This window comes from Gossypium arboreum, chromosome 11 (genome assembly GCF_025698485.1).
Source record: "Gossypium arboreum isolate Shixiya-1 chromosome 11, ASM2569848v2, whole genome shotgun sequence".
NCBI classification, from domain to species: Eukaryota; Viridiplantae; Streptophyta; class Magnoliopsida; order Malvales; family Malvaceae; genus Gossypium; species Gossypium arboreum.
In genome coordinates, this window is record NC_069080.1 from 94,705,357 (window position 1) to 94,722,712 (window position 17,356).

Sequence of the window (17,356 nt, forward strand, 5' to 3'; positions counted from 1 at the left end):
TTCGCCAAAGTGAATATGGTGTTAATGCCATTGCATGCTAAATATCAAGCTTGATAATGATTCATGTGATGGTGGATTGAGGATTCTTAGATTTTCTTTTAGCATTTTGAATGAGATACTAAGCTCTTTGTTTAACCATGACCAAATTGAAACGGTATGGTGTTGTGGTATTCGCCATGTTATATCCATAAGTATGATTCATACATGTTGCATGGTAAGTAAGATTTAAGCTTTGGATATGTGTGTATATTTGGATATAAGCCACTTGAGAATTCGCCATTGCACCTACATGAATATATGTTTGCACATGATGAATTGGTATGACATGTATACTATTTTAAGGTGTCTATTTGCTTGTGATGTTGTTTGGTTATGAAATAAATGAGAGATGTGTATAGAACTACAATATGTAATGCGTTAATTAGGAAAATGTATGCTGTTTTTTTTGTGTAGTATTATGTGTAAAATTGGCCTTCACATAGACATGCATATTCGCCAAAGGAAGTAGATTGGTGTGCATGTATTCGGTTAGAGGCAACCATATTGAAGCCTTATCTTGGCTTAGATTGTTGACCAAATGGGTAATAAGTGAGGATGGTTGCGAATATACAAACATACATATGCATGTGTAATTGAATTATGAATGTTTAGCAAGAGGGTTAAACTAGTTGATTTATTGATTAAGCTCAAGGAGTTAAAGAAGGAGAATCAAGCAAGGGAAAGACGAAGGTCATCGAGTAGCCGACTTGGACTGTTTTACCCAACACAAGGTAAGTCATTAAGCGTATATTTGGTGTTGATTTAAATGATCAATATATATATGCAAATGTGTTTAAATGAGTTGGTGTGTAAATGGAAATGTATGTGTATGGAATGATGCCATTGTTGAATGTATAAAGGCAGCAAAATACATAAGGTATTGGTCTCGCACTAAGTGTGCGGGTATAAATGGACACGGTGACAAGATTGGCACTAAGTGTGCGGGTTTAAAATTGTACAGCACTAAGTGTGCGAGTTTGATTATATAGCACTAAGTGTGCGAGTTGAATACATATAGCACTAAGTGTGCGGATTCACTATATGCTCTTGCATTACAATTGGCACTGAGTGTGCGACATTTATCGAGCTAATCCTGGACAGCGGATCGGGTAAGTACCTCGAGCTCATGACGAATAGAAAATACGTTCATGCTCGGGGTTGAATTTGGTAAGCCTTAAATCTATGTGATGATTGAAATTGTATGGTTGTGCTGGAAAATGAGTTAATGTGTAAAAATGCTTCGATTATCTTGTTGTGTAGAATATGAAATGTGGATGTATGAATTGGTACGAGATTGGACCGAAAGGTCCGAGGTATTATGATATAGATTCGATATGGACGAGTACCTAGCCTCATTTGTTGTACATGTAGTAGTAACTTTATCGATGGATTGACGAATGCTTATGACTTCTGAGTTGTAAACTCACTCGGTGTTTTCTTGTCACCCATTTTAGGTCTCTTGGACTCGTATTGTTATGTGTTCGGAACCGTCGTTGAAGTCATCACACCGGCTGAAATCTTGTGGTATTGTTTTTTTGTTGTTGAAGAACATTTGGCATGTATAGGCTATTATATTTTGTCGAATTGTGGGTTGTAAACTTTAAGCCATGTGAAAATGGCCTATGTGGTCGTCGAGTGGGATGCTAGAACCTATAGCCACGAGTCTTAGAAACTCAAATTTTGTTAAGGTGGCCATAATTTGTGTCATGTATGATGGATGATTAAGGCCAAGGAAAAATTCATGAAATTGGCATAGTTCATCGCAGTAATCGCTATTGCGGACAGCAGCAGTGAGATGAGATTGAAAATCACTAAAAAGTAGAAGTAGAATTAAATAGTGAGTAAATTATGGAACTGAACCTTGATGAATCTATTTTTATATGGAAGAAACGAAACGACCATATGAGCAGTATATGGGAAATATTAAAGTTCTCGTGAGACAGGGCCAGAACAGTTTCTGGGTCCCCTGTCGCGACTTTGAAAATTTACCATAAATTATCCAGAAAGAATTAGGAGTCATGCCTTATATGTACAGATTCCATTTTGAGTCTAGTTTCATTAGAAACAAACGGCACCAGTATTAAAGCCCTGTACAGAAAGATATTCAAGTTGTATCGCGCGGAGATCAGAGCAGTTGATCCCTGTAACATGGGTGACTTTAACTAATAAACTGTACCAATTGGCCCAACCAAAAATTCTAAAAATAAATCCATGGATGGGTATATGAGTCTAAATTCAGGGAAAATTTACGAAACCAGTTTCCGAGTTTTTGAACTCGAGATATGATTTTAAGGCGACGGTGATGCAGTTTTCCAGCCTGTCCGAAATGCCAAATTGGTCGGTACTTTAAGAGGATTTGTCTCGTTAACCCTCGTGTCCGACAATCGGCGTCGGTCACAAGTTAGGGTGTTACAATTTTATTGGTATCGAGCTATGGTTTAGTCGGTTCTAGGACTACCATAGCGCGTGTGAGTCTAGCTATACATGCCAAATTGTTAGCGCTTAATAATGTGATGACTTCGACGGTTGGAATTTTTGTTTTGATTAGCAATGGAACCCGGTAGAGAGACCCTTGGCGGATGACGTTGAAAGTGTAGCGGCTGCTCTGCGCAAGGGACACCGCCGCTGAGCCTCGATCATTCGCGAATAATCAAAATGAAGGGCGAAACAAGCCTTCTTCACCATGATGAATGAGTGGGTCGCGCAATATGCCCGAACCAACCCTACTGTCCAACCATTCCCGAATTTAAATACTCCACCCCAAGAGCCCGCAATGCCTCCGCCATCGATCCTGTGAGGTGAGTAAACCACCGTGGACTTGATTAGGAAGCGTGGGGCCGAGGAGTTCAAGGCCATAGTTACCGATGATGCCGAAAAGGCCGAAGTTCGCTCGATAACACCATTAGAGTGTTAGATGAATGTCATGCACACCCGACGAATGTCTTAAGTGTGCTATATCCTTGTTAAGTAGACTCACTTACTATTGGTGGAGGACTTTAATTTCCATAGTCCCAAATGAACGAGTTACTTGGGATTTCTTCCAATCCAATTTCGAAAGAAATACATTAGTCAACAGTTCATCGATCGAAGCGTAAGGAATTCTTGGAACTCAAGCAAGGCCGGATGATCAGATCTCGAATCTGAACATGAGTTCGTAAGACTTAGTCGGTATGCTCGGGAGTGTGTGGCTGATGAGGTTGCGATGTGCAAAAGATTTGAAGAAGGATTGAATGAAGAGTTAAAGTTACTAGTGGGAATTTTGGAGATAAAGGAGTTCGTGACACTAGTCGAACGAGCCTGCAAGGCGGAAGAACTTGGGAAGGAGAAGAAGAAGGCTGAATTTGAAGCAAGAGATTACCGTAAAAGATCGACGAGTAAAGCTCCGCTCTCGGTACTGTAAAGAGGTTCGTGGAGGACACCAAGAAGTCGAGGATGATCGGGAATTTCCATTAGAGCCCGACCATTGACGGACTCCGAGCTACTTCAAGAGCTAGTGTGGGCAATAATCGTCAAGAGAGACCTGAATGCCCCCAATGTGGAAGACGACACCTAGGTGAATGTTGGGGTAAGTCTGTTAATAGGGCCTGTTATGGATGCGGTTCGAAGGACCACTTCATTAGAGATTGCACGGAGCTAGATGAGAGGAATAAGACGCAAGGTGCAAGACCTAATGGAAAGACGGCTGGAGGTAGGCCCCCGAGAATCTCTGGAGGTAGGGGTGGTAATCAGAGAGGAGCCTCTAATACGGCTGTCCGATCCGAGACCCGTACTCCTGCTAGAGCATATGCCATCCGCGCACGAGAGGAGGCATCCTCCCCTGACGTTATCACTGGTACTTTTACTCTCTTTGATACTATTGTGATTGCATTGATTGACCCCGCTCTACTCACTCATATGTATGTGAAACCTTAGCATCCAAGAAGACTCTACCGCTGAGTCTCTCGAGTTCGTAATTCGAGTGTCAAACCCTTTGGGTCAATACGTGCTCGTTGATAAAGTGTGCAAGAGATGCCCCTAATAATTCGAGAATCTGCTTTCCTACCGATCCGATGCTTCTACCATTTAATGAATTTGATGTTATTCTTGGTATGGATTGGTGATCAGACATGATGCAAGTGGTGGATCGCAAAGGAAAACCATTGATTTGAGGAGTGCAAATAATGAGGTAGTCCGAGTCGAGTCTCATCGATTTAAAAGGAGCGCCAATGATAATATCTTCTATGACCGCCGGAGGTATGTGAAAAGGTGTGAAACATACCTTGCGTATGTGTTTGGAAGTAAAGAGACGGAAAGGAAACTCGAATCGGTACCAGTGGTTTGTGAGTATTCGGATGTTTTCCACGAGGAGTTACCGGATTGCCACCGGTTCGAGAAGTGGAATTCGCATCGGTTGTACCGGTACTACGCCAATTTCAATAGCCCCGTATCGTATGGCATTAATGGAATTAAAGGAATTGAAGGGTCAATTGCAAGAATTGACGGATAGAGGTTTCGCTCGACCGAGTTTTTTCTCCATGGGCGCACTTTGTATTGTTTGTGAAGAAGAAGGACGGAACCATGAGGTTGTGCATCGACTATCGTCAACTCAATAAAGTGACGATAAAGAATAAATATCCATTGCCACGAATTGACGATTTGTTTGATCAATTAAAGAGAGCCTCGGTGTTTTCAAAGATAGATTTGAGGTCGGGTACTATCGGTTGAGGGTCCGAGAATCGGACATACCCAAAACCGCTTTTAGAACGAGGTACGATCACTACTAATTCTTGGTGATGCCGTTTGGGCTCACTAATGCCCTCGGTGTTTATGGATTTAATGAATAGAATTTTCAGCCATACTTGGATCGGTTCGTAGTTGTATTTATCGATGACATTTTGGTCTATTCGAGAGATGAAACCGAGCATGCTGAACACCGAGGCTAGTGTTGCAAATCTTACGAGATAAGCGATTATCGCAAAGTTCAAGAATGTGAATTTTGGTTGAAAGAGGTTAGCTTTTGGGGCACGTGGTGTCCGTGATCGGTGTCGGGTGGACCCGAACAAAATTCGCCATAGTCGATTGGAAACCACCAAGGAATGTTACCGAAGTTAGGAGCTTTTTGGGGCTTGCGGTTATTACCGACGATTTGTAAAAGGTTTCGACGATAGCCACGCCAATGACGGCTTACTCCAAAAGGATGTTAAGTTCGAATGGACGGAGAAATGTCGAAAAGTTTCGATCAACTGAAAGCTTATTTGATCGAAGCCCCAATTCTAGTGCAACCCGAATCGGGCAAAGAGTTTGTCATTTATAGTGACGCATCCCTACTTGGGTTGGGTTGCGATTGATGCAAGAAGGGCGAGTTGTGGCCTATCGCCGAGGCAATTAAAGCCACATGAGAAAAATTATCCAACCCATGATCTCGAATTGGTCGCCATCGTATTCGCCTTTAAAGATATGGCGACATTACTTATTTGGTGAGAAGTGCCATGTATTCGGATCACAAAAGTCTCAAATATTTGATGACCCAAAGAGACTTAAATCTGCGACAAAGGCGATGGCTCGAGTTGTTAAAAGATTATGAGCTCGTCATTGATTATCACCCGGAAGGGCTAATGTGGTTGCGGATGCCTTAAGCCGAAATCACTATTTGCCTTATGAAGCGATGAATGTACACTTGTCTATCCTACCCGACAATGTGTTAGTAGCTGAATTGAAAGCCAAACCATTATTGATACGTCAAATTCGTGAAGCTCGAGAAAGTCGACGATGAGTTGGTTGCAAACGGGATGAGTGTGTTCCAACAAGGACTCGGAATTTCAAATCGATGATGACGATTGTTTGAGGTTCGAAGTCGTCTGTGTGTCCCAAAGAATTGGAACTTATTCCAATAATTTTGAACGAAGCCCATTGTAGCCGAATGGCAATCCACCCGGGAGTACGAAGATGTACAACGATTTGAAACGTCGGTTTTGGTGGCATGGTATGAAACGGACATCTCCGACTTTGTTTGAGATGTTTAATATGTCAACAAGTGAAAGCGGAACATCAAGTGCCTTCAGATTGCTTCACCGATCACGATACCCGAGTGGAAATGGGATCGAGTCACAATGGACTTTGTGTCCGGCCGCCATTGTCACTAGTAAGAAGGATGCGATTTGGGTTGTTGTTGATAGATCGACTAAGTCGGCTCACTTTATCCTTGTGCGCACGGATTTTCATTGGATAAACTAGCCAATTGTACGCTTCTCGATTGTGAGATTACACGGGTACCGATTTCTATTGTGTCGGATAGAGATCCGAGATTTACCTCGCGATTTTGGAAGAAATTTCAAGAAGCTTTGGGTACCAAGTTGCATTTCAAGACCGCCTTTCACCCCAAACCGATGGTCAATCCGAACGGATAATTCAAATACTCAAGATATGTTGAGATGTTGTATCCTTGAGTTTAGTGGTTCATGGGAACGGTATCGCCTTTGATTGAATTCGCACAACAATAGCTTTCAATCAAGTATTAAGATGGCGCCTTACGAGGCTTTATACGATCGTAAATGCCGTACCCCATTATTCTCGACCGAACTTAGTGAAGGTAAATTCTTGAGGTTGATTTGGTTAAGGATGCCGAGCAAAGAGTTCGAGTAATTCGTGAAAGTTTGAAAGTCGCCGGATCGCCAAAAGTCGTATGCGGATTTGAAAAGAAAAGATATTGAATATCAGGTTGGAGACAAGGTCTTTCTCAAAGTTTCACCTTGGAAGAAGGTGCTTAGATTTGGCCGTAAGGGAAAATTGAGCCCGAGGTTCATCGGGCCATATGAAATATCTGAACGAGTCGGTCCAGTCGCGTATCGTTTGATTTTACCCCCTGAACTTGAAAGGATTCACAACGCCTTCCATGTTTCGATGCTTGACGTTATAGATCTGACCCGTCACACGTAATTAGTCCATCAGAGGTTGAAATTCAAGCCGATATGAGTTATGAAGAAGAACCGATTCGTATCCTAGCTCGTGAAGTGAAGGAGTTGCGAAACAAAAGAGTTCCATTAGTAAAAGTGTTATGGCTCAAACACGGGATGGAAGAAGCTACTTGGGAACCCGAGAACTCTATGAAAGAGCGTTACCCAAACCTATTTACCGGTAAGATTTTCGGGGACGAAAATTTCTTAAGTGGGGAGAGTTGTGACAGCCAAAATTGACCCTAGTCGGAAGTGGTTTCGGGACCGCTAAACCGAGTCACCGAAATGTTTGAACGTAATATTTATTGTCTAGAATATGTAATTATGAATGTGTGAAAATTTCAAGCTTGATTTAGCCGATAGCATGTGAATTCAGTTAGTAGGACTTGTGTGACACTTTTGAAAAGTGATAGGCTAATCTATAAGGACCTAATAGTGCATGTAGTCAAGGGAGGACTTGCATGTCAAATTTCCCCCTAATAGTTAGTGGCCGCCATGACAAGAGATTATGGGTAAAAACATGTCATAAAACATGTTGGGACAATGGTGTATGTAAGAAAAAAATAAAATAGTGAGCATGGGAATTTAATAATGAAAGGGAACAAAAAAAAAAAAAAAAATGGTCTCATGCATGCCCATTGCCGTGAGTGTGGAGAAAGAAAGAAGAATTTTTGTTCATCATTTTTCATTTCCTTTGGGCTGAAAATTCTAAGGAAGAAGGAAGGAATTCTTGTTTCATGTTGGTTTGGAAGAGGTTTAGGAGGAGGTTTGGCCATACTTGTACCTAGATTAAGGTAAGTTTGATGTTTTGCCATGAGATTCATGTATATTTTAGTTGCTAGCTTGATGTTCTTGTTAGCCCATGGTTCAAATCTTTGTTATGTCATGGGAATGAAATTCGGCCAAAGTGAATATGGTGTTAATGCCATTGCATGCTAAATATCAAGCTTGATAATGATTCATGTGATGGTGGATTGAGGATTCTTAGATTTTCTTTTAGCATTTTTGAATGAGATACTAAGCTCTTTGTTTAACCATGACCAAATTGAAACGGTATGGTGTTGTGGTATTCGGCCATGTTATATCCATTAGTATGATTCATGCATGTTGCATGGTAAGTAAGATTTAAGCTTTGGATATGTGTGTATATTTGGATATAAGCCACTTGAGAATTCGCCATTGCACCTACATGAATATATGTTTGCACATGATGAATTGGTATGACATGTATACTATTTTAAGGTGTCTATTTGCTTGTGATGTTGTTTCGGTTATGAAATAAATGAGAGATGTGTATAGAACTACAATATGTAATGCGTTAATTAGGAAAATGTATGCTGTTTTTTTTGTGTAGTATTATGTAAAATTGGCCTTCACATAGACATGCATATTCGGCCAAAGGAAGTAGATTGGTGTGCATGTATTCGGTTAGAGGCAACCATATTGAAGCCTTATCTTGGCTTAGATTGTTGACCAAATGGGTAATAAGTGAGGATGGTTGCGAATATACAAACATACATATGCATGTGTAATTGAATTATGAATGTTTAGCAAGAGGGTTAAACTAGTTGATTTATTGATTAAGCTCAAGGAGTTAAAGAAGGAGAATCAAGCAAGGGAAAGACGAAGGTCATCGAGTAGCCGACTTGGACTGTTTTACCCAACACAAGGTAAGTCATTAAGCGTATATTTGGTGTTGATTTAAATGATCAATATATATATGCAAATGTGTTTAAATGAGTTGGTGTGTAAATGGAAATGTATGTGTATGGAATGATGCCATTGTTGAATGTATAAAGGCAGCAAAATACATAAGGTATTGGTCTCGGCACTAAGTGTGCGGGTATAAATGGACACGGTGACAAGATTGGCACTAAGTGTGCGGGTTTAAAATTGTACAGCACTAAGTGTGCGAGTTTGATTATATAGCACTAAGTGTGCGAGTTGAATACATATAGCACTAAGTGTGCGGATTCACTATATGCTCTTGCATTACAATTGGCACTGAGTGTGCGACATTTATCGAGCTAATCCTGGACAGCGGATCGGGTAAGTACCTCGAGCTCATGATGAATAGAAAATATGTTCATGCTCGGGGTTGAATTTGGTAAGCCTTAAATCTATGTGATGATTGAAATTGTATGGTTGTGCTGGAAAATGAGTTAATGTGTAAAAATGCTTCGATTATCTTGTTGTGTAGAATATGAAATGTGGATGTATGAATTGGTACGAGATTGGACCGAAAGGTCCGAGGTATTATGGTATAGATTCGATATGGACGAGTACCTAGCCTCATTTGTTGTACATGTAGTAGTAACTTTATCAGTGGATTGACGAATGCTTATGACTTACTGAGTTGTAAACTCACTCGGTGTTTTCTTGTCACCCATTTTAGGTCTCATGGACTCGTATTGTTGCGTGCTCGGAACCGTCGTTGAAGTCATCACACCGCTGAAATCTTGTGGTATTGTTTTTTTGTTGTTGAAGAACATTTGGCATGTATAGGCTATTATATTTTGTCGAATTGTGGGTTGTAAACTTTAAGCCATGTGAAAATGGCCTATGTGGTCGTCGAGTGGGATGCTAGAACCTATAGCCACGAGTCTTAGAAACTCAAATTTTGTTAAGGTGGCCATAATTTGTGTCATGTATGATGGATGATTAAGGCCAAGGAAAAATTCATGAAATTGGCATAGTCTACTGCAGTAACTGTTGCTGACAGCAGCAGTGAGATGAGATTGAAAAATCACTAAAAATAGTATAAGTAGAATTAAATAGTGAGTAAATTATGGAACTGAACCTTGATGAATCTATTTTTACATGGACGAAACGAAACGACCATATGAGCAGTATACTGGGAAATATTAAAGTTCTCGTGAGACAGGGCCAGAACGGTTTCTGGGTCCCCTGTCGCGACTTTGAAAATTTACCATAAATTATCCAGAAAGAATTAGGAGTCATGCCTTATATGTACAGATTCCATTTTGAGTCTAGTTTCATTAGAAACAAACGGCACCAGTATTAAAGCCCTGTACAGAAAGATATTCAAGTTGAAATGCGCGGAGGTCAGAGCAGTCGATCCCTGTAACATGGGTGACTTTAACTAATAAACTGTACCAATTGGCCCAACCAAAAATTCTAAAAATAAATCCATGGATGGGTATATGAGTCTAAATTCAGGGAAAATTTACAAAACCAGTTTCCGAGTTTTGGAACTCGAGATATGATTTTTAAGGCGACGGTGACGCAGTTTTCCAGCCTGTCCAGAAATGCCAAATTGGTCGGTACTTTAAGAGGATTTGTCTCGTTAACCCCTCGTGTCCGACACCGGCGTCGGTCACAAGTTAGGGGTGTTACATCCAGTTTCACCAAAACCTGAATCTAAAAAATTCAATAAGGTAACTTCTGAACCAGCTAATTCTGATAAACTAACAACTTGTTAAATGCAGAATTACCACAAAAAATGAATCAACCAGTTCCAGTAACCCTACCCTCAAAGACTTCAGAAGCAGAAGTAAGAAATTTAATTCAAGAAGTTCCTCGACATACTCAAGCAACTTCATATCAACATCCTGTTGGTTGAAGTACTTGAAAAAATGCTAAACTACATCAAATTCATGAAGCATATCCTATCTAAAAAATGAAGACTTGGAGAATTTGAGATGGTGGCCTTGACAAAGGAATGTAGTGCATATCTTCAAGACAAACTACCTCCAAAGTTGAAGGATCCTGGATGTTTTACCATATCTTGCAACATTGGAGCAACATATTGTGGTAAGGCACTATGTGACTTGGGTGCGAGTATCAACTTGATGCCAATGTCAATATTTAAGAAGTTGGGGATAGGTGAAGTTAGACCTACTACGGTTACACTTCAATTAGCAGATCGATCCTTAGCACATCTAGAAGGAAAAATCAAGGATGTATTGGCACGTTTAGACAAATTTATTTTTCCTACGACTTTGTGGTTCTAGACTTTGAAGCAGACAAATAAGTGCCAATCATTCTAGGAAGGCCTTTCCTAGCAACCAAAAGGACCTTTATTGATGTGTAGAAGGGTGAGCTTACTATGAGTGTTCAGGTTGATCAGCTAACATTTAATGTTTTTAAGTCTATGCGATCTCCTGGCACAATTGATGATTGTTCTGCAGTTTTCGATTTAGAGGATTGATTGTGGAAAAGGAAATCAACTATGTTGAGGACCCATTGGAACAAATTTTGACATCAGACCTTCTAAATGATGAAGAGGAGGATAAATACTTAGCTTTGCTAGAAGCTAATCAAAGGGGATTTAATCCACAATCCTTCTTTGAATCTTTGGAGTTAAAGAATTGGGATTATGCCCAACCAAAAACGTCAATATAAAAGCCACCTAAATTATAACTCAAGGTACTTCCTTCACATTTAAAATATGTTTATTTAGGTAACACTTCTACTTTGCCTGTGATTGTTTTAGTGGAATTAACCATTGAGTAAGAAGAGAAAATCATCATAGTATTGAAACAATTCAAGAAGGCTATTGGATGGACCATAGTCGATATTCGTAGTCTTGGTCCATCTGTATGCATACACAAGATCATCCTGAAAGATGGCAAAAAAGGGCGGGTATAATTTACCCTATCTCAGACATTTCATGAGTAAGTCCGGTCCAATGCATACCAAAGAAAAAAGGTATTAAGGTTGTTAAGAATGAGAACAATGAGTTGATACCAACTAGAATGGCTATGGGATGGAGAATTTACATCAATTACCGGAAGCTGAACAAAGAGACTAGGAAAGATTACTTTCCTTTACCGTTTTTGGACCAGATGCTGGATAGACTTGCGGGGTGAGACTATTACTATTTTCTCAATGGATACTTGGGGTATAATTAGATTACAGTAGCACAGGAAGATCAAAATAAGACTACATTCAGCTGCCCGTACCGTACATTTGCATTTAGATGCATGTCATTTGGTTTATGTAATGCACCTGCTACATTTCAAAGATGTATCATGTCTATTTTTACTGATATTGTTGAGAAATACTTGGAAGTCTTTATGGATGATTTTTCAATATTCAGAGATACATATGATGATTGTCTAGCCAATCTAGCCAAGGTACTAAAGCGACGTGAAGAAACAAACCTTGTACTCAACAATGAAAGGTTTCATTTCATGGTACGAGAAAGTATTATTCTAGGGCATCGGATAATGAGACATGGAATCGAGGTAGATAAAGCAAAGGTAGAAGTTATTGAGAAACTCCCACCTCTAACATCTGTAAAGGGTGTTAGGAGCTTTTTGGGTCACACCAGTTTCTATCGAAGATTTATCAAGGACTTCTCCAAAATTGCTAAACCTTTATGCAAATTATTGGAGAAGAACACGGCGTTAAAATTTGATGAGTGCTCAAGATCTTTCAAAGATTTGAAGATTTGGTTAGTTTTGGAACCCATAATCATTACACCGGGCTTGGATTTTCCTTTTGAATTGATGTGTGACGCAAGTGACTTCACAATAGGAGTTGTCATGGGCCAGCGAAGGAACAAAGTTTTTCATCCCATCTACTATGTAAGTCAAACTCTGACAGGAGCTCAACTGAATTATACAGTAATAGAAAAAGAGTTTCTTATTATTGTGTTTGCTTTTGACAAGTTTAGATCTTACCTTATAGGTACCAAGGTGACTATCTATAGGACCACTCGGTAATTAAGTACTTACTTGCCAAGAAAGTCATTGAGACTGATTCGATGGGTACCTTCTACTTTAAGATTTTGATTTAGAAATCCAAGATCAAAAGGGAGTAGAAAACAAAGTAGCAAACCATTTGTCTAGATTGAAGCCGAAAGAAGGGAATTCTCCACTTATACCGATCTAGGAGACATTTCCAGATGAACATATACTGAAGGTAAATCATGTCCATAATGCCCCTTGGTTCGCTGATATTGCTAACCATTTAGCTCGTGGTTTGAGCCGATTGATAAGACGTATCATTAAAAGAAAAATTTCCTTCACAATGTGAAGTACTATTCCTGGGAAGAACCATACTTGTTTAAAAAGTGTGCAGATCAAATGATTGGGAGATGCATGGCAGAAGATGAAGTACAAAAGATTATATATCATTGCCACTTAGCTCTGAGTGTGGGACACTTCGGAGGTACATGTACTGCAGCCAAAGTATTGCAAGACGGATACTTTTGGCCAACACTATTTAAAGACACATTTGCTTATGTAAGAGTTGTGATCGATGCCAAGGGGTTGGAAACGTCATTAATAGAAACGAGATGCCTCAAACAAACATCATTAAGGTAGAATTATTTGATGTTTGGGATATTGACTTTCTTAGTCTTTTTTCTCCATCTTTTGGTCACAAGTACATATTGGTAGCAGTAGACTACATGTCTAAATGGGTTAAGACTGAGGCATATCTGACAAACGATGCTAAGGTTGTGATGAAGTTTTTACAGAAGCATGTGTTCACAAGATTTGGAATCCCGAGAGCCATCATCAGTGATGAAGGGTCCCATTTTGTGAACAAGTGGTTGAAATGGTTACTCAACAAACATGGAGTGAAGCACAAGGTTGCCACAGCTTACCACCTGCAGACGATTGGGCAAGCTGAACTGGCAAACAAAGAGATCAAAGGCATACTCGAGAAGATAGTTTGCCCTAACTGACAAGATTGGTCCAAAAGATTGGATGGTGCTTTATGGGCATACAGGACAGTATACAAGACACCTTTAGGGATGTCACCCTATAAATTGGTCTTTGGGAAAGTCTATCATCCGCCCTTGGAGTTAGAGCACAAAGCTTACTAGGCTCTTCAACAACTCAACTTGGATCTTAAGCTTGCTAAAGAGAAACGGATGCTCCAACTCAACGAGTTAGAAGAATTCTGAATGTTCTCATACGATAATGCTAAATTACTCAATGAAAAACTTAAAAAATGGCATGATAAGCACATTGGAGTTCGAGAATTTGAATTAAGTCAGCAAGTCTTGTTATTCAATTCTAGATTAACGTTCTCTCCAGGTAAGTTAAAATCACATTGGTCTCGTCCATTTATGATTCACCGAGTTTATCTATACGGAGTTGTCGAACTTCAAAGTAAGGGAGGTAATTTTTGAGTTAATGTTCAGCGCTTAAAACATTACTGGGGAGATAAAATTGAGCAGGATCAAATCTCGTTCATTTTATCAGATGATTAATTTTTCTTGTTTTCCTTTTTAAATAAATGATTTAGGGTATATTTTCGGGATTAGTATGTTTAAATAAATTCTGTCTAGGAGATCGGAACTTAAGCAGGACCACTTGTGACCACTCCAATCTTTCCTAAGAATTGATTTTAACATAATTTTCCAAGAAATTATTCCCTAAATGGAAAAATAAATTTTTAGTTTTTCAAATAAAAGGGTCAATTGTGATCCAAGTTTTAAATTGCAACTCAATTTCAAATGTTCTTCAAGTATAGGTACTTAATTGAATTATTTTCAAAATTTGGATGCTCTTTTGTAAATATTAAAATTAGATGTCTCTTTTGTAAACATTTTCAAAAGGCATTTAGAATAAGTGCTTTTAATTTAATAAATAAGATGATAATCATTAATATATAATTATATTGGATATTATTTTATATTAATGATTATCAACTTTGCATAGAATTAGGATTAGTTTAAATTTGATCATATTTTATTTAACAAGTATTTACTTTTTATAAATTAATAGCAAATAATAATTTAATATGCATTATATTAATTATTAATTGTTGTTAACTCTATGTAGAATTAGAACTTAGAATATTTTAAGTATTAAATTGTTCTAAGAATTCTAATTAAACTCCTACTCCTCTAATTATAAATTTCACCCACCTTTTCCATTTTTTTCACTTATTCCTCGATCAAATCTAGCAACCAAACCCACCAAATCACCTAGTGCCGCAACTCCCAACTCCCTAGCCACAACACCGCTCGGCAGCCCCATTCGGCCAGTAGCTCATGCTGCTAGTCCCACTCGCGCCAGATTAACTCTCACGCACCTGCTTGCGCACGCCAATGCACCAGCCTTGTTGTTCGCCTAATAATGCCGCCTGCTGCCTGCTTGCTACCCATCTACGTGGCACGCACATATCTTGCTACTCCCTAGCATGCCGCTGCCGCCTTGCTACTCACACTACACCATCAAAACACCCTACAAATATCCATAAACTGACGTCTTTTGCTTTATATTTATTTTATTTGAGTCCTTAACTTTTATAAAAAGGTGGTAAGACAAATTTTTCTCCTAAATTTTAATTTTATTTAATTAATTAATTTTTCAATTTATTGAATTATTAATATTTTATACTGATTAAATTTTTGAGAAAAATATTTGTTTTCATCTTATGTTCAGGTTAATCATGTCTCGCAAGAGAACTCGTGCTTCTGCTCAAATTGATGAATCACAAAATAAATTCCACTGTGAGGAAGCCAAAGCAAGATACGAAAGTATTTTCAAGAATCAAAAGATGCATCCAGAAAAGGGCTTTACACTGAAAGAAAGCAACTATATTGATTTTATGGCGTGCATTTGACAAGTACTGAAGCTCTCAATTGGGAGTTGTTTTGTTAGAAAAGGCCTAGTGTAGATGAGGAGTTAGTTCGTAAAATTTATGCGAATTTGATCTCAAGCAAATTGATGGAAGTTTCTGCTCACGGAATCAAGGTACCAATAACTTCAAACACTATTAATGAATTCTTTGAATTACCTAATTTTGAAAATGACTAATATTCTTCCTTGATGAGCAATATTGAGTCTGAAAATCTGCAAGAAATTCTCGAGCAACTTATAGTTCTAGGTTATAACTGGACTGTGTCAAAGCAAGGAATTCACACTTTTCGCAAAGAATATTTGACACCACTAGCGAAGGTATGGTTCTATTTCATTCGATTCAGCCTTATGCCTATTTCACATGGGACTACAATTTCATTAGAGCGAATGGTCTTATTATACTCAATTTTAACTGGAAAGACCATTGATATGAGGAAAATCACCTTGAGAGAAATGCAGAATTGTGCCGCTAGACATTCTGGCCCAGCTTACTTCCCCTTTACAATAACCATTTTGTGCTTGAAAGCTAAAATTCTTGCAAATGTAAAGAAGACAGGGTATAACCAGGGTACAATCACAGATTGGGACCTTTACTGGATAGCCAGAGACTCTGTTCTATAACAATAAGTTGAAGAAAGCAAGGATCCCAAAGAAGAAGAGGAAGATCCCACAGAGATCGAACCAATACAATTAGTTGAAATTCCTGATATAGTAGAACCAATAGAGCCAGCTGACGTTGCAACTTCAATGTTTAAGACTCAATCGCCTCGCCCAGATCTTCAGGATGAGTTGTCAAAGTTGATGGACATAATGCAACATATGCAGTGGCAGCAACAAGCTTACTGGAGATATTCAAAAATACGAGATAACTCAATGAGAAGTGCTCTTATGAAAATACACAATGACTCCTTTATTTTTGTTCCTGAGTTTTCAGATTTCATACTTGAACCATGGACTCCACAATCAAAGAGGGAGCAAAGTGATTCATGCAAAAACAAAGACAATAGAGTAAAGGATGAGTTGAATTCGGAGGGATCCACAAATAAATAAAATGGGTGGATCTTGACTTTATTTTATTTATGTTCTTAGGTTATTTAATATTTTAGGATTAGCTAGGAATTTTTATTTTCGCACAATAAAACAAGAGGTGGAATTCATAAATTAAAAATAAACAAGTCGCAAAGTGCAAAGTGTAGTAATAGATATATACATATCTAGGATTGGATCTAAAGAGAGCTTGGTATTTAAGCAGTCAAGTTGACTCACCTCCTCTTTTCTAGAATCCTACTTAGTGTATAGTATTTAATCACTTTTAATGAGGACATTGCTCATCTTAAAAAGGGGTACCGAAAATTGAAATTATTTTCTCTCGGAATAATATTTTCTTTCAGTTATGATTAGGTTATATTTTGTTCAAAAATTTGAAATTTTGTTAAGTATGCTAAACTTTAATATGAATAAAGTTCTATTATTTCAATAATTGTTATGATAACTGAAACATGGCATAAATGTATTTTTAATAAAGTATGCAAATAATACCATAAAATATTTAGTTCCTTAGGAAAGTTGGGCATGCATGAAAGTTTAAGTCTCTAGAATTGACTTAGTAGTTTTTTTAGGCAAAATCCTAGGAAGCATGGAATGTTGAAAATGATTTAGGTAACTTTTGTATGGATTGTTTGAGCCTTTCAAGCCAACCTTGATGAATTTTTATCCTTTGAAACCCAACTTTGAGAGTATATAGCCTAATTTTATTTGAACCTTTGCAATATTTAGTGTAACGCCCTGATTAATTTATCCCTGTTTCTATAAATATCC